Raw genomic sequence first — 27,897 nt, 5'->3', positions numbered from 1 at the left:
TGCCATAATTTTGCTTTCTATTTTTCTTGCTAACCTGAATGCCTTCTCTAATGAATCAGGTCCCCAAAGGTGAACATCATGTTGGATATTATCTTTTAAAGACCCTATGAAAACATCAATCCTATGCTCCTCTGGAATATTTTTTACCCTTATGTTCAATTTTTGGAACTCCTCAATGTGCTCCATTATTGAACCCTTTTGTTTGAGACTTATCAATTGGCTAAAAAAAGTGTTGCTTTTTGTATCCTCATAATGTGCTGTCAATTATTCCGTAAAAATTGCCCAAGTGATAATTTGTTTATGAGAACAAAGCCATTGATACCATACAAACTGATTTGGTTCCAAATATAAAGTTGCAATATGTACCTTTTGTGTGTTTTGCACATTATTGAGATTGAAAAATTGCTCCATCTGTAATATCCATGTTGCGGGATCCTTGCCATCAAACTTCCTCATATCGATTTTTGGAATATGGTGGTTCTTTGATCCCACATTGGAGTCTATGAAATCATGATTAACATTTCTTTTGTTTGCATCATGAGTTTCCTTTACAACCTTTTCACCATTAATAAGTATTTCTTGTAGAAAATTTGTCAAATCTGTCTTCAAATTTGCCATGTCTGTCTTCAAATCTATCTTCAAATCTGCCATGTCTCTCTCCAAATATATCTTCAAATCTATCTTCAAATCATCCATATTATTTTCCATGCCCTTTATCTTAGATTCCATGCCATTTATCTTAGCTTCTATTAGCTTTTGCGAGCATGACATTTGTTGCACTTGTTCTTGTAATTTATATATATCATGTATCATTTCTTCCTGTTCTTCATGAGTCATGCTAGGGCTTTTAGGTTGCTTACTAGGTGTTTGCATTTTCTTTCCTCGGGGCATCCGTTACCAATAATAATGCTCTACTATGCCCTTTGAATTCCTTCAAAATAAATTTTCAAACCGATCTTAAGCAAAAATTTAAAAGAATCTACACACATTTTTTCACTTTGTAGGAGCTCGATATTGCCTCTTATGTATCTCTGTACTTTCAGATCATCTAGTTCTGAAATTTCGACTTGTAGTAGCCCTCTGTGTCCTCTTTCCAATGCCACCAATCTGATCCAAATTAGATTCTCCAAGGAAGAGTTATGCAAAATCTCCCACAGTGACCTGATTATAGACTAGTTCAGTAGAGCGAACTTGTACAACGTGCCACGAGTCACTGTTTCGACCTTTGGCTCTGAAAAATATATACAAGAAGCTACAGTATGTCCTCTTTCTATACCTTCTTACGAAATTTCAATCAGATGCTCAGAGAGAAAGTTATGAAGATTTTCCCCAGGTCACCTATTTGGAATGAAATTCAAGAGTCTCCAATAAGACCAACTTCCTCAGATCATTTCTCCGCAAATATAGCATGAACAGCTTTGAAATTCGGACCCGAGATTTAGTGAAATTTCTTCTCAAATGGTTTTTTTTAGCTTCTGAAACGTCACAAAAAAAAATTTATAGCGAAAATGCCACGATGACCTATTTGGAGCAGCGAAACCCTAGAATCCAAAGCTTTGATACCAAATGTTATGAAACCAACTCAAGAAAAGATAGAAAAGATAGAAAAGATAGATCACTGCCTTAGAATTCAGCCTCCTCGAGGGGGCAACCTCCTTACATTACATAAATGAACAATTCTTGGATGATTCAAATGAAAAAACCTCCTTTCTATATATAGGAGTCTAAGGAGTCACAATATAACCCAGCCGACCTAACAATAATAATATAAAGCCACAAAAATAACAATAGAGGGATTCTATGGGGCACAGTAATAACAATATGGGGATAATAGGGGCACAACAATATTAATAAGGGATGCAAATACAATATTAATGGGGTAATCACTAGTATTATAGGGACCCAACATAGTATTGCTGGACCATTGCGGAATAAAGGAGGAGATCATCTTGAAAAACTTATATAATATCAAAAATATAATTACTTCCAAATTTAAGGAGAAATTGTAGGGAAATAAAGAGCTCAAGGGAAAAAGGAAACTCTAAGGAGGTGATCAACCCCAATGTCAAAAACCAAAATCATCTCTTTGTTTTGAAGAAAATGAATATGGTGAAGATTAAAACTAATTCTCATTATCTTCATAGTGAAATTGGACATTGCTCAATTTCCAAAATGTGATGGAATGAAAGAGTTTGTGAGGTGTGTGTGATCCTAGGAGGCTTGAAGATAAAAATCACTTTCTCTTAGATTGTCCAGTTTTTACTCACAATCAATCTATTTTTCAAAATATTGGTGACACTACCAACCTTATTTACCGTTTAACTTAGAAAAGCATTTAATAATCTTAAAATACTTCTCTCACTTCTTTTTAAACATAAAAAAAAAAATATTTACTTAGAAAAATATTTAATGATGTTGAAATGCTTCTCTCACTTTTTTTTAACATAAAAACAAAATATAAAAAAATATCAAGTTAATTTCTTATCTTATTAAAATTTTGTAAACCATATAATTTTGAGTAGATGTTACTAGTCATCATCTATTTTTAATGCTTAGATGCTCTTTCATCGTATCTTTCCACCTTAGGAAAGTTTGATGAATATAAAATACACAATAACTTAAACTTATATTTAGGAGAACAACTTGATTATAACTTAACCATCATTCATGAAATGGTGCGTAATAGATTCAGGCAATGGCTAACGAGCCTGCCATAGGGCATTAAATGCCCACTTAGCCACATACTCCTTAAGCCGATAATGCACACGTGCGCGATGACTAGAGAAATAAAAAATAATGGCGGTGTGTTATCGGCTTAAGGAGTATGCAGCTAAGCGGGCATTTAATGCCCTATGGTAGGCTCGTTAGCCATTGCCATAGTTTCATGCCCAGAAATAATGGAATCATTGTTACCAAATTCAGTCTTACTGGCCAAAAAAAATCCAAAAATTTGAGCATTCGATTCAGTTCGAGGTTTAATACGGAAGTTCGCAATTCAGTACGGATATCTATGGATTCACGTAAAATAAATAAATAATTCCTCGTGGCCCTCACTTTTTCAAACAGTGTTTCAAATTTATGAGATGGCAGGGTATATTTTAGGGAGTCGTTTATGGAGGTAGAGGAATTCTTAGGACGACCAAAAGTAGTCGGAATTTGGGCAAAAAAATTCAAAAAATTTTGTAGATATAGTGTTTGAATCATGTTTTGGATAGTGGAAATGGATTCAGCACCATCAAAAACGTCTAGGGCACCTAAAATTATGATTTTTAATAGTTTTTATTTGGATTTATTAAAATCTCTGTAGTTTTTTTCAAATTATAATCAAAATTTACATAACTTTCATGGAAAAAAACATAATTTTTGGATTACTGGGTATGTTAGGGGTAACACTATTTAAATTTTTATATGATGGAAATTTTGAAAGTAAATTTTAAAATTCTTATTATAGTGTTAATTAATTCAATAATAATTTATTATAATTGTTAATTAATTAGGATATTAGTAGCTTTTTTATTAAAATTTTGAATAAATATTAAATTGCAATATTACTATTTTGTAAAATAAAAATTGGTTTCATTATATTAACAAATAATTAAGACTAATAGATTTTATTATTAATGGTTATAAAATATAATTTAATTTAATTGGATAAATAGATAATAGCAATTGAGAGTATAAATATATATTTTGTCAGAATGTTTATATATGTTTAATATATAATCATATTCAAAATACAAATTTGGTTGGTAATTTGGAATCTTTATTGTAGACTGCAATGTGGAATTTGTATAAAGATCAATGTATATTGAGCATCATATTATCCATGGTATAGTTGGATATATAGATGAATTATACAATTTTTTATAATTTACTATTTTTTGTAAAACTATGCACTTTGTTCCAAGATATAATTTTAATTTGAATATATATGTGTTTTTTTTTTCCATAAGTTATTAGTTTTATGGTTTGTAATTGATTTAATGTTACTAAGTTGATTATTTTTATATTAGTTATCTTTGTAAAATATAATTGCCCAGACGACGGGAGGAGTGAGAAAACCCCACAGTCTGAAGCCTTGCACGGTTGCCCTTCGTGGAACACGAAAGCACCAGAAGAACACTGAGCTGCTAATGCGGAAGTTGCCCTTCCAGCGATGGATGTGGAAGCTCGCCCAGGGCTTCAAGACAGATTTGAGGTTGCCGACGTCAGTAGTTGCTGCGCTGCGAGAAGCGGCGGAGGCATATCTGGCTGGTCTGTCTGAGGACACTAACCTGCATGCAATCCAGGCCAGGCGATTCTCCATCATGCCCAAGGTCATTATCGGAACCAAGGAGGATGAGTGGCATCTGTTTGACAAAATGCCACTTCGAGACTTTTTCCCAAACAGAGCCCTGGGCTCTGTTTCAGATCAAACGGAATGCGCTGATAGTTGCGTGCATTCAAGTATTCCTGGCTTTCAGGGTCACAGCAGCCCGCAGAGTACAGAAGTCTCAGAACCATTCCAGGTTCTGATTGTACTTTTTTCCGGCAAGACATTGCTGCAATGGGTGAGATCTTCAGATCTGGTGCAGCACCTCAAGCTACTCCTGGAAAATAAGGCGGGGATTCCTACAGGGTTTCAGCGTCTCATCTATGAAGGCAAACAACTGGAGGATTCCTGTCCCCTGTCCTGTTATAACATTCAGAGAAATGCATCCATCACTCTTTCCCTTCGACTAAGAGGGGGAGCTGTTGGACAGTCTTCCTCTGCTGCAGCATTTTCTTATAAGGATGCCGTCCATGCTCAGAAGCCCAAGAATAAAATCCCACCAGCTCAAGTTCCTAAGCCTTTCTTAGTAGACAAGCTGGAGGAAGTCCCATCCATTGAAATAAATGATCCTTCGCTGGAAATAAATCACCAGGTGTATGCAGAAACAGGCATCATAGGCAGGTTCAATAGTCTTTGGCCTCGCACAGCAGATCTGTATCAGTGGATTCACTCAAATTGGACCAAGAATTGCAGGATCATTCTTTGTTCAAAAGGATTTTTCATCACCCTGTTTGGTGAGAGCGTGGACTACCAAAGAGTCCTAACAGAAGGCCCTTGGTTTTGGAATTCTGCGGGTTTATTCCTAACTCCATGGTTCCTAGATTTCGATCCATCCACAGCAGTCATTACCAAACTGCCAATCTGGGTTAGACTTCACAACCTTCCAGCGCACCTATGGCACTATGTTGTCTTTGAAGGAATCGGTAATTCTTTAGGACGTTTCCTCAACGCAGACTACTCAAGAGTGGAAAAAGGAATTTACACCTACGCCAGAATCTGCGCAGAGATAGACATAAGCAAAGGACTCCCCGATCAAATCATTCTTAAAATAGGAGACTTCCATTGGACCCAATCCCTGGATTTCGAGAATACAGCCTTTCGTTGCCGAATTTGTCATCTCACAGGGCACCTTCAAAATTCGTGTCCTTCCTTGCCCCCCAAAAAAAGAAGGCCAACTCCAAGCCAAAGTCAAAAAAATGGATGCCTCATGATCCTCCCCCATTGGATGTCTCTTCTAGCTCTGATGAAGAGGATGAGGAGCCAGATGAGGAAATCTTGGCCGAAAAGCCAGCACATGTCTCAACTTCAGTTTGTCATAAGGAAGTCTCAGTCCCTCCTATTTCTCAGAAGCGTTCTCATGAGACTTCTCCTTCGGATTCAGACAAGGAGCTTTCTCCCTCAGCCCAACGCAGTCTACAGATCATCCCAAACCAGCAAAGTCCAGGTGGCTGGGTCAAAGTAGGCAAAAAGAAAGGGAAAAAAGGACGACCAAATGATTCCACCCTAGTTGTGTAGAATCTTTGGTTTTGGCCGGTTCTCCCTCTTTTTCTAGTTTTTGTTAGCCTAGCTGTAATATTTTCTCTGCCTCTCCTGGGAGCCGAGGTGGATTTGTTATCCTTTCCGGCTGCCCTTTCAGCCTAAGTGCTTCTCTGCCGCCCTGCGTGGTGGGCCATCTTTTCCTTTAGTCTACTGTGGCTAGGCCTGCTGTTTAGCGGCCCGTTTTCTGCAGCTGCAGAAGTCTTGTTGCCCAGATGACGGGAGGAGTGAGAAAACCCCACAGTCTCAAGCCTTGCACGGTTGCCCTTCGTGGAACACGAAAGCACCAGAAGAACACTGAGCTGCTAACGCGGAAGTTGCCCTTCCAGCGATGGATGCGGAAGCTCGCCCAGGGCTTCAAGACAGATTTGAGGTTGCCGACGACAGTAGTTGCTGCGCTGCGAGAAGCGGCGGAGGCATATCTGGCTGGTCTGTCTGAGGACACTAACCTGCATGCAATCCAGGCCAGGCGATTCTCCATCATGCCCAAGGTCATTATCGGAACCAAGGAGGATGAGTGGCATCTGTTTGACAAAATGCCACTTCGAGACTTTTTCCCAAATAGAGCCCTGGGCTCTGTTTCAGATCAAACGGAATGCGCTGATAGATGCGTGTATTCAAGTATTCCTGGCTTTCAGGGTCACAGCAGCCCGCAGAGTACAGAAGTCTCAGAACCATTCCAGGTTCTGATTGTACTTTTTTCCGGCAAGACATTGCTGCAACGGGTGAGATCTTCAGATCTGGTGCAGCACCTCAAGCTACTCCTGGAAATTAAGGCGGGGATTCCTACAGGGTTTCAGCGTCTCATCTATGAAGGCAAACAATTGGAGGATTCCTGTCCCCTGTCCTGTTATAACATTCAGAGAAATGCATCCATCACTCTTTCCCTTCGACTATGAGGGGGAGCTGTTGGACAGTCTTCCTCTGCTGCAGAATTTTCTTATAAGGATGTCGTCCATGCTCAGAAGCCCAAGAATAAATTCCCACCAGCTCAAGTTCCTAAGCCTTTCTTAGTAGACAAGCTGGAGGAAGTCCCATCCATTGAAATAAATGATCCTTCGCTGGAAATAAATCACCAGGTGTATGCAGAAACAGGCATCATAGGCAGGTTCAATGGTCTCTGGCCTCGCACAGCAGATCTGTATCAATGGATTCACTCAAATTGGACCAAGAATTGCAGGATCATTCTTTGTTCAAAAGGATTTTTCATCACCCTGTTTGGTGAGAGCGTGGACTACCAAAGAGTCCTAACAGAAGGCCCTTGGTTTTGGAATTCTGCGGGTTTATTCCTAACTCCATGGTTCCCAGATTTCGATCCATCCACAGCAGTCATTACCAAACTGCCAATCTGGGTTAGACTTCACAACCTTCCAGCGCACCTATGGCACTATGCTGTCTTTGAAGGAATCGGTAATTCTTTAGGACATTTCCTCAACGCAGACTACTCAAGAGTGGAAAAAGGAATTTACACCTACGCCAGAATCTGCGCAGAGATAGACATAAGCAAAGGACTCCCCGATCAAATCATTCTTAAAATAGGAGACTTCCATTGGACTCAATCCCTGGATTTCGAGAATACAGCCTTTCGTTGCCGAATTTGTCATCTCACAGGGCACCTTCAAAATTCGTGTCCTTCCTTGCCCCCCCAAAAAAAGAAGGCCAACTCCAAGCCAAAGTCAAAAAAATGGATGCCTCATGATCCTCCCCCATTGGATGTCTCTTCCAGCTCTGATGAAGAGGATGAGGAGCCAGATGAGGAAATCTTGGCCAAAAAGCCAGCACAGGTCTCAACTTCAGTTTGTCATAAGGAAGTCTCAGTCCCTCTTATTTCTCAGAAGCGTTCTCATGAGACTTCTCCTTCGGATTCAGACAAGGAGCTTTCTCCCTCAGCCCAACGCAGTCTACAGATCATCCCAAACCAGCAAAGTCCAGGTGGCTAGGTCAAAGTAGGCAAAAAGAAAGGGAAAAAAGGACGACCAAATGATTCCACCCTAGTTGTGTAGAATCTTTGGTTTTGGCCGGTTCTCCCTCTTTTTCTAGTTTCTGTTAGCCTAGCTGTAATCTTTTCTCTGCCTCTCCTGGGAGCCGAGGTGGATTTTTTATCCTTTCCGGCTGCCCTTTCAGCCTAAGTGCTTCTCTGCCGCCCTGCGTGGTGGGCCGTCTTTTCCTTTAGTCTACTGTAGCTAGGCCTGCTGTTTAGCGGCCCGTTTTCTGCAGCTGCAGAAGTCTTGTACTATATTTTCTTTATAATACAAATTCTAACTTACAACAAAAAAAAAAAAAAAAAAAAAAAAAATACTAATATTTAAAATTATATAATATTATTATTTATTGATTATAAGATGTTTAAAATTTAAAAGCAAAGAATTTTATTTTAGCTGCTTATAAATTTTGATTTGAAAAAGTAATTTAATTGAAAAGAATCAATATAGATTTATGTTCACTATAAATCTAGCGTGTAAGGAGAGGGAACAAATCTCCTAAAGTGAAAACCTCTTTAGAGTACAAAAATTTAAAAAGGATTTACACCTCAAGAGATTTCATCCTTGACAATGATACATAGTTCTATGATTCTTGCATTGAGATGGATCTATACTGCTCATATATATGCATGTGTGTTTGATAGTTTAAATTAAATTTTGGAATGTATAAATGGATTCAACACCTTGAAAATCCCCTTGAACATAGCTTAAACATGAAATTCTTAAAATATATCTAAAAAAGAGTCAAAATATAGATATTAAGACTACTTGGAGTTTTCTAATTATGAAATTTTATTTTTTCAATTGTTATATATATAAAATCATAATATATACATAGCTAACATTGAAATATCATGTCAATATTATATTTGCATTGTATTTTCTATTATTATAGATATTTTTAGTCTTTTCCTCGATAGGGACTATAGCATTTGCCTCGTGGTCAAGGTGTGTTGACTGTGCATTATTTGGCTATGTTTTTAGAATTTTAACCAAAGTTTCAGGAAAATGCTTAATATTTCTATTTTTGCATAAGTTAAAAGATATTTTTGAAATTTTAGTAAATCTTATTTCTAATTTCCAATTGGCTGAGCAAGTTTTGATGGGACATAATTCCCCTGGTGGAGGGCGTTTTATTTTCAGTATTTATCAGTGTCTAACAATTAATTTTAAAATTAAAAGAAAAGTAATTTTTGAGTGTGTTGTAGCTCCTAGAGACAGCCTCCGTGTTGAAAGAGGTCAGTGCATAGGACATCTTAGAGTGCTTGTAGGATTTATTCTTAACATCTTACATTTAAAACACACCATGTCTAGGACATCTTAGAGTTTTTGTAGGATTTATTCTTAACATCTTACATTTAAAACACACCATGAATTAGAATTGGTTTAGATATCTCTTCCAAAGGGTAGATTCAAACATTAACACATATATAAATCTCTAAAGAGGACTTAATATTCAGATTTAGTGGCCAACTTACATAAACACATAGTTCATTTGGTCATTATAGTATGAATGAAAGAAGAACATGAGGAAAATAAATTTAATACATAGGGCTAATTACAGAATCCCATGTATCGAACTTCAATAAGAAAACAATGAAGTGAAAACTGTAAATGAAGATTCAAAGGGCATGGAGTGCATATTAAGGATGTTAAACCTCATCCTTCACATGAATCTTTCACCAGAACTAGACACAGATGAATCCATAATTCTGAGACTAAATCCAACAACTATTATTACATGCCATCTGAGAGGAAATAAACACATAATGAAATAAACAAAAGAGAGATTACATACTACAACTTCATGCAATTGGAATCACCATGACTTCTTTATTAATCTGCAAATAGAGCATACATCTTCAGTTCTTTCCAAATTCACAGTTTAGAAAACCCCTTTGGAAACAAAATTCGGAACACTTCAAAAATATATCATCAACAATTCTATAAGGTCTCTTGGATGAGTACCTCTTATAAAATATTCCTTATTGATACTTTAATGATATCATAACAAAAAAAATGTTTGGGCATGCCCACTAGCACAACTTTCCTAACTATTACATAACAAACTTGATTGCATTTTTGAAATGGAATATTTACAAAAAAACATGAAAATCATAAAGTGTCATGATTGACACAAACAAAATATCTTCATTGTTGTTGGGGCATCTCTAGTGGAAAGGATCATGGCTCAATGATTTGGAGTTGTGGTGGATCGATGAACTTCTCACACTTTTTCCATAGTGCTGGGCGGATTGGTAAAGGAGAACAAAATAAATTATGATAAGCAATCTTTAGAATATAATAAAATTAAAATTCAAGTAATTTTGTGAGTGGCCATTACATTGGTGAGGGATCTAACACTGACACTGTTATATTAGTGCTCTAATCAATGATATGAGAATTGATGTAGCTACAGATTGTTTGCATAGGTCTTGAGGAGGCTAAACGAATTTCCAATTAATATTATTATGTTTCCTTGTGCAGAGCTTTTACTTTGCGGATGATGAAGTATGTGTTGGAGAACATGAAACCATTGCATAGACAGGGGTGCTCTGACACTAACACTATTTTTTCACTTCTCTACTCTATTTTAAAATTAAAATGAAATTAATTTTGTGAGTGGTCATTTCATTGGTGAGTGCTTTGACACTAACACTGCTCTGATCAATGATGTGAAAATTGATTCATTTGCAAGTTCTTTGCATAGTCCTAGGGGGGACGGGGTGGGGGTGGGAGGGCAAGGGGGTGGCTGAAAAAATCTCCAATTAATATTATTATGTTTCCTTGTGTGGAGTTTTTATTGTGCAGAGGATGGAGTATGTGCAGGAGAAAAGGGGTCATTTTGTTACTTATTTGCTCAATCATGCCAGAATTGATGCGGTTACAGGTGCTTTTCATAGGCAAATAAGTGGGGGAAGAGTGGTGGTGTTGAAAAAATTTCTAATTTATATTATTATGTTTCCATGTGTGGATATTTTACCATGCGAAGGACAAAGGGGGTGCTCAGAAACTAACATTGTGGCTAAAAGCAGGTCTTTTACAGTGGAGAGGACAAAGTGGTTTTAGATCTTAGATGTCAATTCCTAGCTTATATGCCTTATGCTTTTGGTGGATTATATGTAGGCCTGTTGGTTGTGAAAGAAATTTTTTAATGTTACTCCTTATGTTGATCTCTTTTATTCTCTTATTTTAACAATTATTGTCATTGTTGGACTATAAAAGCTACTTGTATTATGCAATATTAAATAGACTGTGTTTTCAATCTATATGAGAAATAAGTGTTGTGTGGTAAAATGAATATATGAACCATGCTAAGAGTGATCCAATTGAGTATCAATTTGTGCCATGAAAAGTTTGGTCTGTGTGTGCAAAACTAGAAAATGTATGAAACGTTCTCATGTTTCCTTGTGCAAAGCTTTTACTGCGTGGAGAACAAATCATGATCTAGATAACGGGGGGGAAGAGATGACTTTGTTCTGCCAAGACAGAGTTAATTTTAAATTCTTTTGTATTTAAAATTTCTACAGACATAGTTGTGCAAAACAACAGTTGCATAAAGTTGTGAATATGTGTGGAATGAGAGATGTGTAGAGGACAAGGGTCAAATATAGAGCTGAGATATGTAGAGGAAAGGGTATGTATGGGAGAATGGGAGTGAAAGATGAGTTTATTTTGTAGAGACATATTTAATTTTAAATTTCTTTCCATTTAAAACTTTTATAGATGTTTCTATGTAGAAGAGCAATTGCATAGAGAAATGAATTTGTGTGGAGTGAAGTATGTGTGGAAGGATATTTTAATTGTAAGGCGTTATAACTCTTTTGGAGTTAGTATGTGTACAATCTAAGGCATGACATTTGTTATTATGGTTATTTATGTGTAATTAGGCACGTTTTTTTATTTTTTATTAGTAGATAGTGCAGAGCATGGAGGTCCACACGATGAAGCTTGAAAGCTTCATTCACACCCTACCACAAGACTAGTTAGTAGACTTTTATTAATTGATTGTGCAGAGTATGAAGGTTTTCATAATGAAATATTGAGAGCTTCTTCCGCACAGTGGATTTCCTCTGCAGTCCCACACATATGCATTTGTGTTATTTTAAAAGTATATGCTAGTACTAATATTTTAATGCTTTTAAAATCATGCTTCTATATTTGATATCTTGAAAGGTTAATTTACAATCTGGCACAAGACCAATGGTTATTTTATTATTAATAGATTGTGCGGAGTGTGGAGGTTCACACAATGGAACCTTGAGAGCTTCTTCCGCATAATGGATTTTCTCTTTAGTCCTGCAAATATGTATCTTTGTTATTTTAAAAATATATGTTAGTATTAATATTTGAATGCTTTGAAAATCATGCTTCTAGATTTTATATTTTAATATTTGTGTGGTTTTATTGTTCTGTCTATGCATGGGTACATTGACTAAATACATGGGAAGGTGTATAGTCAGTGAATTGAATGTTGAGAGGACTAGTATTAACCCATAGTGGTGTTTTCAATTAATTACAGGAAAGAGATTGGGAAGATAAAAAAATTGGATGGTGACTTTATCTCTGTAACGTGTTTAAGACACAAAATAGTAGCCAGTGGTGATTTCTAACGAAATGAGTTTGCAAGCATTTGAAATAACTGCTATAGTGATGAAAAATTAATATTTTTAGTGATACAAAGAAATAACTTAATTTGTCTCGATTGTTACATTTGTGAATCAAATACTAATGACCAGACAGAGATTGGAATGATAGAAAGATATGAATGTCAAACTTATCTCTAATACAAACATTTTGTGACATATGTTAGATGTAAAAACATAACATGTGGTGATTTATAGAGGAACGAGTCGACAAGCATTTTGAAATCGTTGGTGTAGAAAGGAAAGAAGTTATTTGTTGATATGGATAGGAGCCTTTTCTAATAGACTATGTATTTTGAATAACATGTAGTGTAATGTTTTCTCTTTGCAAATTGTGTTTAAAATCTTGGAGTATTATTTGAGCTTCTGTTACCTTACATAAATATTATCTCTAAAGATGAGGTTGAGGCTTCAATGGTGTCTTAATGGTGATTCTATTAAATTATGGATGTTAGTAGTAGTGTATAAATACATAAGCTCTACAATACTACAAGCTTTTAAACCGATTAACCTTTGCCAATTTCTATTTGCATTTGACAGTTTCTTAGCTAATTATCATGATCACAACTAGTTTGAAATTATTTTGTATGGTAAATTTCTATTTCGTAATGTTTTGTGGATAAATTTCTTCTATGGATAGAAGAAATCTCCCTAAACCTAGTGTCTTAGTCTAGAAACAACCAATACAAAAATACAATGATTTCCTTAGAGATGTTTGAAATATGGGAATAAAACCTACTTTGAATCCAACACAAGTTTCCTCCTTCTCCTTACTCACTATCTCCAACTCCAACTCCAATTTCTATAAGTGGAACCTGTAAATTATCCAGAATAAGCAAGAGAACTGAAACATACAAAATAACGTATACAAACAACTCTAAACAAAAATTCGAGGATTCATGTTATAAATATGCATAAATAAGACATAATTTTAAGATAAGCAATGCACTTTTTGTATTAATAAAGGAAAGACAATATTACAACCCTTATAGGCCTTGACCATGCGAATCTCTCCTAGCTATCTTGTCCTTCCTTTGCCACAATAGTAAGCCATCAATCACACCTCAAGCACATGGATGGATTATGAACCTCCAGACACAAATGAGAAGCATAAGGGCATGATTTAGAGTCTCCTAAATCCAACCCAAACTCTATGGGAGGTAGTGAATTTATCGTGTAAATGAGGTGGTTTGGGATTTACCATTCTAGGGATTAGATCCAGATTAGAGGGAGGTAAGTTCTAGGAGATAAGAGATAAGACCTCAATGGTAGTACTTTGAGATATGATCCAATAGTAAATGGTTGAAACTGTTAGCGCTTGAGATTTCACCCTAGGCTGAGGAAGGTAAACCTTCAAGGCCATATCAAACCATTTCACCTCGTAGCTAGCCCTACGGGGTATGAGAAGGCTCTCTTCGGTCAAACTCGGTAGATCTTTCAATAGGATGAGCTGATCCAATTAGGAACATTGATATTAGGCTAGTAAACTGATAAGGAGGGTTGATTTAAAGTTTTTGGTGTTTTTTGGTGGCAATTGGAGGGAGTGCGATTCAGGGTGCGGGGATTGAGCTCAGTTTTTGCAGGTGGGTCTTTGGGGCAAGGTAGGAGTTTGTGCTGATACCTTTAGCTGAGATGGATGATCAAAGAAGAAAAAAGAGAAGCTAAAGAGGGCAAACAATGACTTTGAATCCTCTCTAGACAGTGGAAAACATAAACATTAAACAAATTTGAAAGCTGAGCATGGCAAGCATGAATTCAAACTTTATCACTTCATTTGTTTAATAAGCTGCAGTAAAGAAAGAGATGGAACACATAAACACACTTACAATTACAATAAGAGAACACACCATCAACACAATAGTCCACAAGAATCCCAATGATGTCTGCAAAACCCTGGTCTTCCCTTTCCTCAAATTGCAGAGATACAAGTAAAATATACAATAGGAGCTTCTCCCTCAAGAGTCCAACCTCTCCAACCATGAAAATGATTGAGAAAATACATAATATAGGCAAGCCAACCTCTTCCCTTGCCTCTAGGGGTCGAGCTCATCCTTCTAGGAGCTGTTTCAACTAATTCCAAACTAAGCACTAGATAATAGGCAGTCAAAACAACTTGCCTCTAAAACTTAGGAAACCTATCCATGCATTAAATATTTACCATTTACATTCAAGAAACTTCTAGAAGTGATCAAGGAGAGTAAAAGTATCTTAGAGCCATGAAAGTTACATAAAAATCCATGATTTACATGCCCAAAACATTAAACCAAGTGAAAACAGTGTTTTTCTGGCCGAACTGGTCAAAATAGGCAAAATTCCCTGACATGCAGCGCACATGTGCCTGACACGTAGCGCACATTGAGAGGCCTGTTTGAGGGCCTTCCCGGTGTCCAAATCAGGTGCAAGCTAGCTCATTGGAAAGGTCTGCGAGTCTTCTTTCCAACCCCACCAGAATTTTTGAATTTGGAGTTCATTTGACCCCTCAAAACTCAATTCTCCCAAGACATCTTTCTGCAACTCAAAATAGGGGCAGAAAGTCAAAATTTGCATGTATTTTGAGCTTTTGGAAGCCCAAATCTCCATAAAAACTGAAGTCCATCCATAGGTAGGTGTAACCTTGCATGACAATTCCAAAAATGCTGAGTTTTTCCCGTTCTGAGTTTCCCCCATGTAGCGTAGCACATGGGGCGCTGCATGTTAAAAGGCCAAACCCTGTCAATTTCCCAAAAATGCCAAAAATGCCTCAAAACTTTCAAAATTTCTTGTGCTAGCTGCTAGGAAGAGGCTAATGAGTATCATGGTGAGTGAGAGAGGCCTCAGCCAAGATACGGAGTGGGTTGGTCTTCTTCTTCCTCTTGAGGGCCTCGGACAACCTTCTTTGGACTTGGGGGAGGGATAGGGTTTACATATTAGGCCATGAGGGAAATTTACATTTCTTTGCAAATAATAAGGGCAGAGACATAAGCATGACTTTGTGAAGAAAAGGGGGAACAAGGGAGGGAATCAAATGGGACCAAAAAAACCTTGAAACAAACATAAAACCTTAACATTCTGCCCACATTGACAAACAGTCACAAATATCTTTTTTCCTTGTATTCTTGGAGGCATAATCGCAAGCATGTAGACCCATAACCATCATCAACCCATCAAACAACATGTATAGAGCCTACCTCAACCCAATTTGCAAATTTGAAGAAGATTTGAGTGAGTTTGAGGTGATTCTGGCTTTTACAGCTCAACGGGTAGCGCACCTCCCAACATGTAGCGCATGTTCAAAATTAACACTGCGGGCAGCCTCTCAATGGGTAGCGCACCTCTCAACATGTAGCGCCAGTTCAAAATTAACACTGCGGGCAACGTCTCAACGGGTAGCGCACCTCTCAACATGTAGCACACATTCACAACCTTGTTTGAGGGCCTTCCCGTTGTCGGAATCGGGCGCAGGATAGCTCGTTGGAAAGGTCTTTGAGTCTACTTTCCAACCCAAGTGGAATTGTTCAATTTGGAATTGATTTGACCTATCAAAAATCAAATCTCCCAAGACTGGTCAAAAAGTGCCAAATGAGGCTGCCTGAAAGAAGAGTTCTGTTGCAGTCAACTTTTGAATGCCTTCCTCAACCCCAAATTGAGCTCATGATAGCTCATTGGAAAGCTATTTGTGTCGAGTTATCATTTTACCCATTAAGAAAATCATTTAGCCAACCCAGCTAGGAGAAAACTTGATTTTCCCAAGATCACTTCAGAGGTGTCTTTGATTCTCCTGAGGCAACGGAATTCTTGACATTTCTCTCAAACCATGACACCTGTGTAAAAAGTGAAGGAGGTTTTTCTTCCTTGGCATGTTTTTGACAATAACCTCTCTCAGTTTCCCAAAATTCATCTTTTATTTCTCAGAAACATCATTTGAGTGAAACTTGTCCCGATGTGTGAAACAAGGAATTTTGTCGAAATGGAGCGAAATGAAGGGGATAGGGGGCTTCTAAATTCTTGGGGAAATTTTTGGGAGTGAGGATGGATGTTAGTAAGTAGGGGAAAATGGAATCTCAGAGATTGAGTGAGGGGAAGGGGTCCAAAAGGGCAAAACACAGGCCCAACCTAGAAAATTGCCAGGCTGTAGCTAGAAACTAGGGTTTGTGCAAAAATGAGAAATTTGGCGGATCTAAGGGATGGGAAGTGTTTTATAAGGTATTTTAAGGATAGGGGAAGGTTTATGAACATCAGGAAACAAGTTTTGCCGATGATTTGGCCGTCCAAGAGAAATTGGATTCAAAACCCTAGGAGAGGGAAATGACCTTGCCAAGGCACAACTGAAGCATGAACAAGGCGTGAAATGACTCATTCGACACTGACATGATAATGAAAACCCTCTGAAAGATGATACACTCAGCTGAATGATGACATGGACTGACATTTGGGCAAACCCTAGGCCTAATGCCTAGTGACCAAATTTTGCTTGAAGACTCACTGAAATGACAAAATTTGACCTTGACACTTCAAAATCACTTTGTAAGAGCACATTTGATCACTGTAGGAAGGCTGGAAAGACTGACACTAACAGAAACCACTTCCAAAGATTCTAGAAAGAGAAACTTCAAAATTAATTTTATTTTTCGCTCATTTCCCTCTATCATCATACTTTTTGGAAAAGAAACCTACGTTGGACAACACAGTTTCCATGTGTGCAACTTGAATCATCGTAGTTCGTCTTAAAGGTAAGTGAGATGATCTACAAAAATATGATTTTTAGCAAATCTAATCCAGGATTCTTGTAACTTCTCTAAAGTGAATGCTTTTTGGATTTGTAGGGGAATATTGGAAGTTTCAAAGGATGATGATAGATTTTGGTTCAAATTCATTTGATTGGATGTGACAAAATGACATGTAACACTTATGAAACATTTAACTGTGATATTAAAGTAGTGGCAAAGTGCAGAGTAAATGCATGCGGATGTGATTAGCTTTGGTATTTTCAATTGCTAATTATTGAGTGGGTCATGTGTAATAGTTTTGACATAGGTAATAGTAACATTTGTGGGAGAATGAGTGTGCAGAGAAAGGAACATAAAATTTGTCATTGTAATGTTTTGTGTGCATTATTGAATTTCATAGCAAGAGTATGTTATTAGAGGTTAATATTTGAAGACTGGAAACATTAGTTTTTTAACAAATCTGTAACATAATACTGATAGACTTTTTCCTTATGCAGAGCTTATAATGAAAGTAATGTAGGGTTTGGATACATTGTAAATAATGGCTAATTAATTGGCGTAATGTATGCGAACATATAAAGTGTTAGTTACTATTCCTTAACTTGTGCAATTTACTCAAATTCGTTGGTCTTTTATTTCAAATAAATTTTAATATTAAATGACATTTTTCATTACTATAGTAGTGATTTCAGATGTTTGTTGTTTTGTTTTCCTAAAAATCACTATTTTCTTCTCTTTTTAAACATGTTATGAAATATTTTTATTGAAGATAAAGCTATCATCCAGATTTTTTATCTTTCTGATGTTTTTTCTCTTATTAACATAAAACACCATTGCGGGTAAATATTAGTTCTTTCAACATTCAATTTACTGAGCATGTACATGTGCACATCTTTATTTAATATACCAATGTGCACAAGGTACCAATGTTTGTTGACTTTGTGGCACACATACATTCTCTTGCAGAATAATACTTGTTCACATGCATAAAAAATAAACTTAATCTAATATTGCATAATAATAATAAGTATTTAGTCCACAAAATATTTTTATCTGTAGTTTACATATTTCTTTTTCTTGTGGTGTCTTTTACATTACAAATTAAAGTTTTTGTTTCGAGTAATTAAATTATTTCCGCATCTACATAGTAAACTACCCTATGCACCCTGTCCTTCACACATCTTTTATTGTGTAAAATATTTACAGAATTGATGTAGGCATTTGATTCATAGGTGTATGGAACTTATTTTCCGCATAGCTAAATATGTAAAAAAATTAAATGGAAGAGTTTAAACTAAATCCATTTGTGTGGAATAAGGTCCTCACCACATCAAAATTGTGTGTTAATTTTTTTGGGAAATATGTATGCGAAAGGAATGTGTCGGGGAATATATGTGAATTCGTCATGTTGCATTGAATGCATCTTAAAAGTTATATTTGTGGCATGATGTTCAAAATGGTGTGTCAAGTCATTCATAATCAAATTTGGTTCGGTTTTACATAGTAGTGGGGACCAACTGTCAGGTCATTTCGTTGTAGAAGGTAGTTGAATACGTGTTTGCATAATATTTATTTATGAATTTCCTTGCACACTTTACTATATATAGCTATTATTCATAGTTTTACAAGACTTGAAATTTCATAGGAAAAACAATGGAACTTTTGGCATGTTCCTGATAAAATATAGCAGACACGTTTTGTAACTCTAGGTTACATTTTTCAACCTTCATAATATTGGGTGTCAATGGTTTGTTTTGGTGACGTGGAATCCATTTCCACTATAAAAAAATAGGATTCAAACACTTGTCCTGCCAGATGTTTATTGAAAAAACAAAAAATGATGGATTGTGATGATTTTTAGTCACGTGGGAAAATTTTCCGCCTCGGTAGATAATGCCTATTATTGTATATCATAAGTTTTTGTTTCTTATGACATACATATCAATGGTCTTGAAGCAAGAGCAAAGTGCGGAGTAAATGGACAAGATGCTTTTGGAATTTCAAAAAAATTTCCCATTACTTATTGTAAAAGGTTGCTTTGGTATCTTTAATTTCCATTTAGTCAGAGTGTTGTGTGTAGTAGCTTTCACACGAGTAATAGTAACAATCAATGTTTGTGAAGAAAGTAGAGAATTGTAAAGTTAAATGAGATTTGAAAACATTATTCATTGACGGGGTATTTTTTACTACAAAGCAAAAATGGGTAGCAAGTGAAGGAAATAGTCTATTTTTAGTGATACAGTTAACTCACTTGCTGACATTCATGATATATTTCATTGGTCAATAACGTATGAGCGATATGTGAATTTGTCAACAGAATAAAAAACATGTAATACGATTTGGAGTACTAGATTAGCAAAAGTTAGGTGTGTTTTAGAGGTCTTTGACTTCAAAGAAATTGTTTATCTTTGTGCAAATAATTTTGATTTAAGAAAGAGGAAAAATAATCTAGGAGTGACAAAGGTTCCCATGAATCCCAAGACATTCATATGGTTACTCATGTTATTGGAACCAAACAAGCGTTTAGAATTTTCTGTTGCAAATAGCTTCCTGAAGCTAAAAAGAGGCGGGATTTACATTCTATAAGAATTATCCAAATTGTAAGGTTCCTTACAATATTTCTCTAGTAGATATTTCTTTTTTTAGGAAACTGTTTAGGGATTTATGTTGTCTCCTTTCCCACATAGTAGACCAAGAAAGTACAACAAATGTTCTAAACTGCATTTTCTATGTACTTTATGAGACATACAAAAATAATTATATTTTTGATCAGATGGATGTCATTTCCAATGAATTACTTGTTTGGTTAGATAGATTATCCAAAAAAAATAGATTATTTATGATCGTTTATGTGATAACAACACTCCTATCAAGGCATGTGTTTGACGTTTACCTTGTAATCCTAAATTTAATTTTGGTGAGGAGCCAATGTAGTTCTGGTATCCTATATTGTGGAAGGACAAATCTTCTTTAATTTTTGTTTAATTCAAGATATGTTTGTGAGACAAGTGTATTGCATGGTAACTGGAGAAGAGCCTTTGTGACTATTTGTAGAGGCTAAGGTATTCCTATCTGGCGAAGGGGAAGATGAGGAAAGAGAAAGCAATACAATTATTCAAACTTATGGTTTTTAATATAGGCCATTTTTGTTGCCAAAGGTTGTTCAAGATAGATATTTTATTGTTGAAGTCTGTATGAAATATCATTGTCAGCTATTACATTTGAACATAAAAAGAAAAAAATAATTTATTTCTTTTCTATTTACTTTCGGAAAAGTCATTGTGAAAAATATAGCTTATGCTAATGTTTTTGTAAAGTCTTTAGATTCTTTTAACTTAGTTGAAGTTGAAGTTATTGAAGGCTTTTAAAGAGGAAGAATTTTCACAGAATAATTAGAGTCTATCAATTACGGTAACTTCCTTCCAAGAACTAGAGAGCAAAGCGAGGAAAGTCATAGTGTATCAAGAAGAGATCAAAAAATTCCAATAGAAGCTGAAGCGATTGCTCAAATAGAGACCATAAACACAAGAGGAAGATGTATGTAAAAAGGAAAAAATCCTATGGGACAATCTCAATCTTACACACAGTGCTAGTCTGACTTCATCTACTAGTTAAAAATGAAAAAAAAATATGGAAGTGAAAATTTGGTTGATGATAGGCTACTAGGTGGCAAGAATAACGAGAACCTCTTCATAGAGTAACTCTAGAAAGAGTGCACACGGTTGAATCAACTATATCCATTATTCCTCCAAAAAGACGTAGCATTGAAGAGGTCCAAGTACATGGAAGTCGATAGTGGTGTACTACCTGATTAGGTTAGTACTCGTTTGCAAGAAAATTAGAAAATGATGGAGCAAATTTCTGAAGAGGACATTACTTTCGATGACTATTATGTCACATTGTAGGATGAAAATTATGACAGGGACATAATATATTTGTTAGGCCCTTATACTACTAGTGTAACCCCTTATTGCTATTAGTACAACCCACTTATTATATTGATGTACCCATGTAGTGCCCATATTGTTACTCTTGTACCCCATAGAAGCCCACTACTGTTATTATTGTGCCCTTACATTATTATTGTTATGTCGGCTCTGATTATGTTATGACCCCTTAGACTCCTATATATAGAAAGGAGGTATTTTCATTTGTATCATCCAAGAATTGTTCATTTATGTAATGTAAAGGAGGTTCCCCCTCGAAGAGGCTGAATTCTAAGTCATTGATCTATCTTGTCTATCTTTTCTTGAGCTGGTTTCATAACATTTGGTATCAGAGCTTTGGATTCTAGGGTTTTGCTGCTCCAAATAGGTCATCGTGGAATTTTCGCTATAACTTTTCTTCTGTGATGTTTCAGAAGTCGCAAAAAAAAACCCATTCGAGAAGAAATCGTGCTGAACCTTGGGTCCAAATTTCAGAGCTTTTCGCGCTATATTTGCGGAGATATGATCTGAGGAAGTTGGTCTTTTTGCAGACTCCTGAATTACATTCCAAACAGGTGACCTAGGGAAAATCATCATAACTTTATCTCTGAGCATTGGATTGAAATTTCGTAAGAAGGTACAGAAAAAGGATAGACTGTAGTTTCTTTTATATCTTTTTCAGAGCCAAAGCTTGAAAAATTGACACTGGCACTTCATACAAGTTCGCTCTTCTGGAAAGGTCTATAATCAGGTCATCTTGGGAGATTGTGCATAACTCTTTCTTGGAGAATCCAATTTGGATCAAACTAGTGGCATTGGAAAGAGGACATAGAGGGCTACTACAGGTAGCAATTTCAGAACTTCAATATTCGAAAGTAAAAAGTTACAGTCGTTTCAAGATCGAGGTCCTAAAATCAAGAAAAAGAAAGATGAGGAAGTTTGATGGCAAGGATCCGGTAAATTGGATACTTCCGATGGAGAAATATTTTGATCTACATGGTGTACCATTGTTACAAAAGGTATGTATTGCATCTTCATATTTAGAACCGGATCAATTTTTATGGTATAAAGGGCTTTTTTCTCGTAAACAACTTGTTACGTGGTCAATTCTCACGGAGAAAATGATAGCACATTATGAGGATACAAAGAGCAACACCTTCTTTAGAGCATCGCCACAACAATTGGAAAGAGTAAAAAGGCTTTGTGACATATTTGAAAGTAAAATTATGGCAACAAGGAAGTCTACCCCTCACAACTATAAAGATGGACGTGTTGTTTCTCCTAGCCTTCCACAACCTACAAGGGTTACACCACAACAATTGGAAGAAAAAAGAGAAAAAGGTCTTTGCTACAATTGTGATAGCAAATGCACTAAAGATCATAAGTGTGCTGAGAAGAAATTATTTTACATAGAGTATGAAGAGGAGGAAGAAAATGATCAAGAAACATCAAAAGAAGAGGATATATGCCAGGACCCGACCCCAGAGAAAGAAGAAATGAATCAGAACATATCTTGTAAACTATTGGCAAGAATGACCACTCCTCAAACTCTCATGATAAAAGGACATATCAAGAAGAAAAAGGTGCAAGAAGTGAAAGATCACATCAAGAAAGAAGAAATGAATCCAACCATATCTTGTAATTCACTGGTCGAAATTACCACTCCTCAAACTATCAAGATATAAGGACATATCAAGAAGAAAAATGTTCAAGAAGTGAAATATCACATCGAGCGTCAAGAAATGAATCCGACCATATCTTGTAAATCATTGGAAGAAATTACCACACCTCAAACTCTAAAGGTAGAAGGACATATCAAGAAGAAAAAGGTTCAAGCAGTGAAAGATCACATCGAGCATCAACAACAAGTTCTCCAACTTTTAAAGGATAACGCCACTTCGGTGCAAAATCAAATGAAACAACAAGTATATCAACATCATAGTGAAAAATCTTTTGATGTAGACGATTGGGTATTTTTACTACTACATCTAAAGCAAGCTATTTATGAGAAGGAAATGTTGGCAATACTACACGCACTTAAAAAATGGTGACCTTACCGAATGGGAAGACTCTTCAAGGATGAGGATGTGGAAGCATTGTTTTGTGCTATTTCTATTATCCAACCAGATTGGATAAACAAAGCAAAGGATGAATGGAAGAAGGACAAAGAAGTATGGCCACTTATTCAAAAGTTGCAAAAGATCCCAATTCAAACAATATTGCATGAAATTGAAGAGGAAGGAAAAATCATATTGGAGCCTGGAGTAGTCACAGAAACAAGAACCCAACAGCTACAAAATCGATCAATTTCAGAGTACCTCATCAAGTGGAAGAACCTACCTGCTGAAGGTTCCACATAGGAGGACAAGAATTTTATACAAAAGCATCAAGAACTACTCAAGCATTGAGGACAACGCTTTTTGAAGGAGAGAGGCATGTTAGGCCCCTATACTACTATCGTAACCCCTTATTGTTATTAGTACAACCCACTTATTATATTGATGTACCCATGTAGTGCCCATATTGTTACTCTTGTACCCCATAGAAGCCCACTACTATTATTATTGTGCCCTTACATTATTATTGTTATGCCGGCTCTGATTATGTTATGACCCCTTAGACTCCTATATATAGAAAGGAGGTATTTTCCTTTGTATCATCCAAGAATTGTTCATTTATGTAGTGTAAAGGAGGTTGCCCCCTCGAAGAGGCTGCATTCTAAGGCGTTGATCTATCTTTTCTATCTTTTCTTGAGCTGGTTTCATAACAATATTGAATATTGAAATGGTATAACTTTGCAAAAAAAGGTTGTTGATCTAGCAAAAAATGAATGTTGATCTATCTAGTGTTGTGATGCCATGGCTGATGAAATTACATCAAGCTAGTCGTGAGGCACTTTGTGGATTATATTAGTCAATTACAAGAAGAAAATATGAAGTTGAAGAAAAAAATGAAAGAACAAGAATATATTTTCAGCTCGAGTCCTTTATTGAAGACTCCACTAGCAATAAACATACCACCATTGGCATTTTTATCCCAACAGATCTCATAGATTTGAGAAACCTCTCGATTTTCTTAATGCAGTTAAATCATATATTATTAGTAATATATATGAAAGATTGTGAATTATTGAATTTGCATGGAAAGTTCTTTCGATCTTTGACATTTAAAGTAGAGAACTAAGTCTTTTTTCAAGTTGGTGAAAGTGAGTTTGAGGGAGATAGACAATTCATAGACAATGACATAATAAATTTTAGTTAGAAGCTCGATTTATTGTCTAAACTAGAAAAGGATAAATAAGGGTTGTTAGATGTTGATTGGATGAGGAAGTTCAAGGTTGCATGTTTTGAGAAAATCGTAACATTAGAGGACATTATTTCTTAGTATGGATCCATAGAAAATAGAAGACCTAATTCATACCTTAAGGTGATAGTGATTATTTGGGATTTAAATGGTCTGTATTACATATGAGTCTAGATTAATTATGAAGGACAAGATGATGGCTGATTTGGAAATGTTGAAAAAATCATAGGAAATAGATTTTAACGATATTACTGATTTTACTGTAGAGGAAATTAGCAAATGGTTAATTACTCTTGTTAATGTTAGTGAAGAGTTCTCTACCTTGGCTTTGCAATTGTAAGAAACTAGAGAAGTTGAGGAGATATTCAATGAACGTGTTAAATAAAACATTAATGTCACTCTGATGAAAGAATTCATTCAAGCTAAGTTGAAGGAATTAGTGTTATAGACATATTTGGGCACTGCAACCCAAACTCATATGTCCATAAAATAAGGTCTCTTTAGTTCCTAAAAGTGTTGTTTCACACCCTAAAGGATCATGGTCAACTGATTACATCATTTCCCAGAAGTTCCACCTAAAAAACTACTCAGAACTGGACAAAACTAGAGCATACTAACTGCTCCATGGACAAGGTGCGATGCATACTGGCTGCCAAACTAGCCAGGTGCAATGCATACTGAAATGGCCTTTTGTGGGGTGTGATGAGCGAGAATAGACAAATGGCAGAGACGATTTGCTAAGTGGATGATCATGGAATCTTCCAAAAACTTCTCCTATGACACTTACCTCTCTGAATTCGCCCAGGGATGAGTAAGAGATCAATGAAATCTCCAAGTGGAACCAAGAACTATCAGTGGAATGACACTAATCAAAAACCTAGAGCTGACTCACACCCTTGCAAGACATCTATAAATGGATCCCTCATCTGAGAGATCTGGAAGCTGGAATTTTGTAATTTGTAAGGAAGTGCCATTGGTTTGTTGGTGAGAAGAGACATTGCATTGTTGGGTGATTTTCTTGTTCATGAGGTGAAGAGGGCTTCTACACTAGGAGGATGATGCTGGATCAGACAGCTGGGTTGTAATCCTCTCCTTCATTACTATTAATAAAGTTCTTTAAGTTTTCCTCCATATAATCGTATGTTTATGAATCTTATTATTTATGAATGCAATTGCATGGTCAATTTGTTTCTAATTCCACATTGTTTATGATGTTTTAGATGGATATGATTTGATGGTTTGATGTTACTTTGACTCTACAGGTACTCTTTGAAGCAGGATAAGTAGGAGAGGAGTGGCAAATTCTATCAAGGAAAGGAGAAATCAAGCTAGGATCAAAGCAGAAGATCCAGGTTGGTCATCTTTTCTTCCCTCTAATCTATCACACTTAAAGGAACTCTCGAAAGGCTTTCATTGTTTGTTTCTAATATAGCTACCCATATTAGTGGGACTGGCAATTCGAATCGACACTAGTTTCCCCTGAAACAAAATGGAGGCTCCACTGGTGAATGAATAGTTTGTTTTGTTTGTTTATTGTTTTCTTTATAAACTACAGATGGAGCTTGAAGTTAGCCAGCTAGCCTTCGAAACGCCTTTGCTATTCAATTGCAAAGTAGATGAATTCTGCTTCAGTCAATCGCTAGTTTGGTTTATGAACTGAACATCTGACTTACAAAGCATTCTAAGTGCCCTTGTAGTAGCCCAGAACCTCATAGGATCTTACCCCTATGCTTTGTTTTTACTGTCCATCATTACTCAGCCTAAATCACTAAACTTAGCTACAAATTTTCAGCAAAAGCAAAGCTCAGTTTCGCTCCCTACTCCATCGCACTATTTGTGACTGTGCAACATAGATGCATCGCACCTCCCATGTGTTGTAGGTGAGATGCATACCTATTTCCTTGTGTTGTTAGTGTGATGATTAAGTGATACTGTTTTTCTCTCTGAGAGTTTGTTTTGTCTCCTTGTTTTCATCTTTATACAGTAGTTTTGTTGTTCATGATCAATATCTTCTCGCTGGAATCTTCTTCCTTCACATATTTCAGCCTCCATCAGTTAGGAATTGTAAATTTTTTTGTGTTTTTGTGACTCATTTACAGTCTTCCTTTGTCGAAAGTAGCATAATTGAACTGTCGTTTTTGATGCAAGTGTCGTAATTGTCATTATGAATCGAAAGAAGAGTCTCATAAATTCTTCCTCTTCTAGATAGTTGATTGTACTTTTGTCATTGTACTTGATTTGAATTATTAGTATTTGAAGTGTCGAAAACAGTTTTCAATTCGAAATCGAAAAGTGTCGTCTTAGTCTTCCTTTCATTTTGAAAAGAAATTGTTAGAACTGTCGCTTTAAAAGAAAATAGTTTAGATTTGTACTTAGCTTTCCTTTTTGGAATTCACGCATTAAGGAGGCAAAAAACAAATACATGCATGTGCATTTGCATTTTGACTACATGCCAAATTTGATTTACGAAAGTGAATTTAGTGTGTGCTCTATGCTCTCTGCTGAAAGAAAAATTATTATCTTCTTTCCTTTGTAGCTAGGATATTCATTGCTAAAAGAACATAAATGACTATTTATCATTTTAGATTGCATATTTAAGAATTTTACATCTATATCACACAGTGAACCTTGAAAGACAAACTTCTAATCAAGATCAACTCTAAAATAAATCTCAATGAACATAAAAACGCTTTGGAACCTAACACAACACATCTAGAAGTCTAGGCTAGAGACATGTTCCGGTGTCGTAAAACCTGGTAACTATCGTTTTCATTGAAGGTTGGGTGATTCCTCCTCTTTGATATGACAAGTGCTAGTACGGACTTGTGCTCCCCGTACTGTCGAGTATATATTGGGAGACCACAATAGGCTGATATCCTTTATCCTTAGGAAGCCATGTCTGCTGCCCTAACAATTGCAATGAACTGAACACAACATTCGGGAAAATTGACTGTCGTACATAAGTCCTTGATAATTTCTCTATCATTTATCACCAAGGTGTATTTTGCAGTTTTGCGATCGGTTTGGTAATCCCTCTGTCTAGATTTCCAGAGTAGTCACTTTCGTTCCTTTTCGACTCCTTAAAAGAAAAAGTCCATCTTAGCACTTGTCATTTCAGGCTCATTAAAAATCGAAGGCGACTAGAGTCGCCTTTAGCTTTTTCTCGACTCTTAAAAATTTAAAAAGCAATTTGCGTCAAAGTGTCTTTAAAATTTATTTTAGTCGGAATAACATCCCTTTTCCTTTGTTGATTTGAGGTTGATATAATGGAGTCTACTAATCAAGGAATCCATCTTGGAGGGAATCCTAGTCCTTTCTCCTCTTGGGGAGATATTTGGTCTCCATATATGGCTACATTGTCCCTTCTAGGAATCACAATCGGCCTGCCAGAATGGAATTTCTTGACCTCTATCATTCAAAACATTGTAATTCCTCAACAATCTAATCAGCAACCAGATGATACTGAAGTTACCACTTCACCTTCTA

This window comes from Pinus tabuliformis, chromosome 9, assembly GCF_031772625.1.
Source record: "Pinus tabuliformis cultivar Carrire ecotype Pingquan chromosome 9, CPIR1, whole genome shotgun sequence".
Classification (NCBI taxonomy): Eukaryota; Viridiplantae; Streptophyta; class Pinopsida; order Pinales; family Pinaceae; genus Pinus; species Pinus tabuliformis.
Note: the sequence above shows the minus strand (reverse complement) of the source record.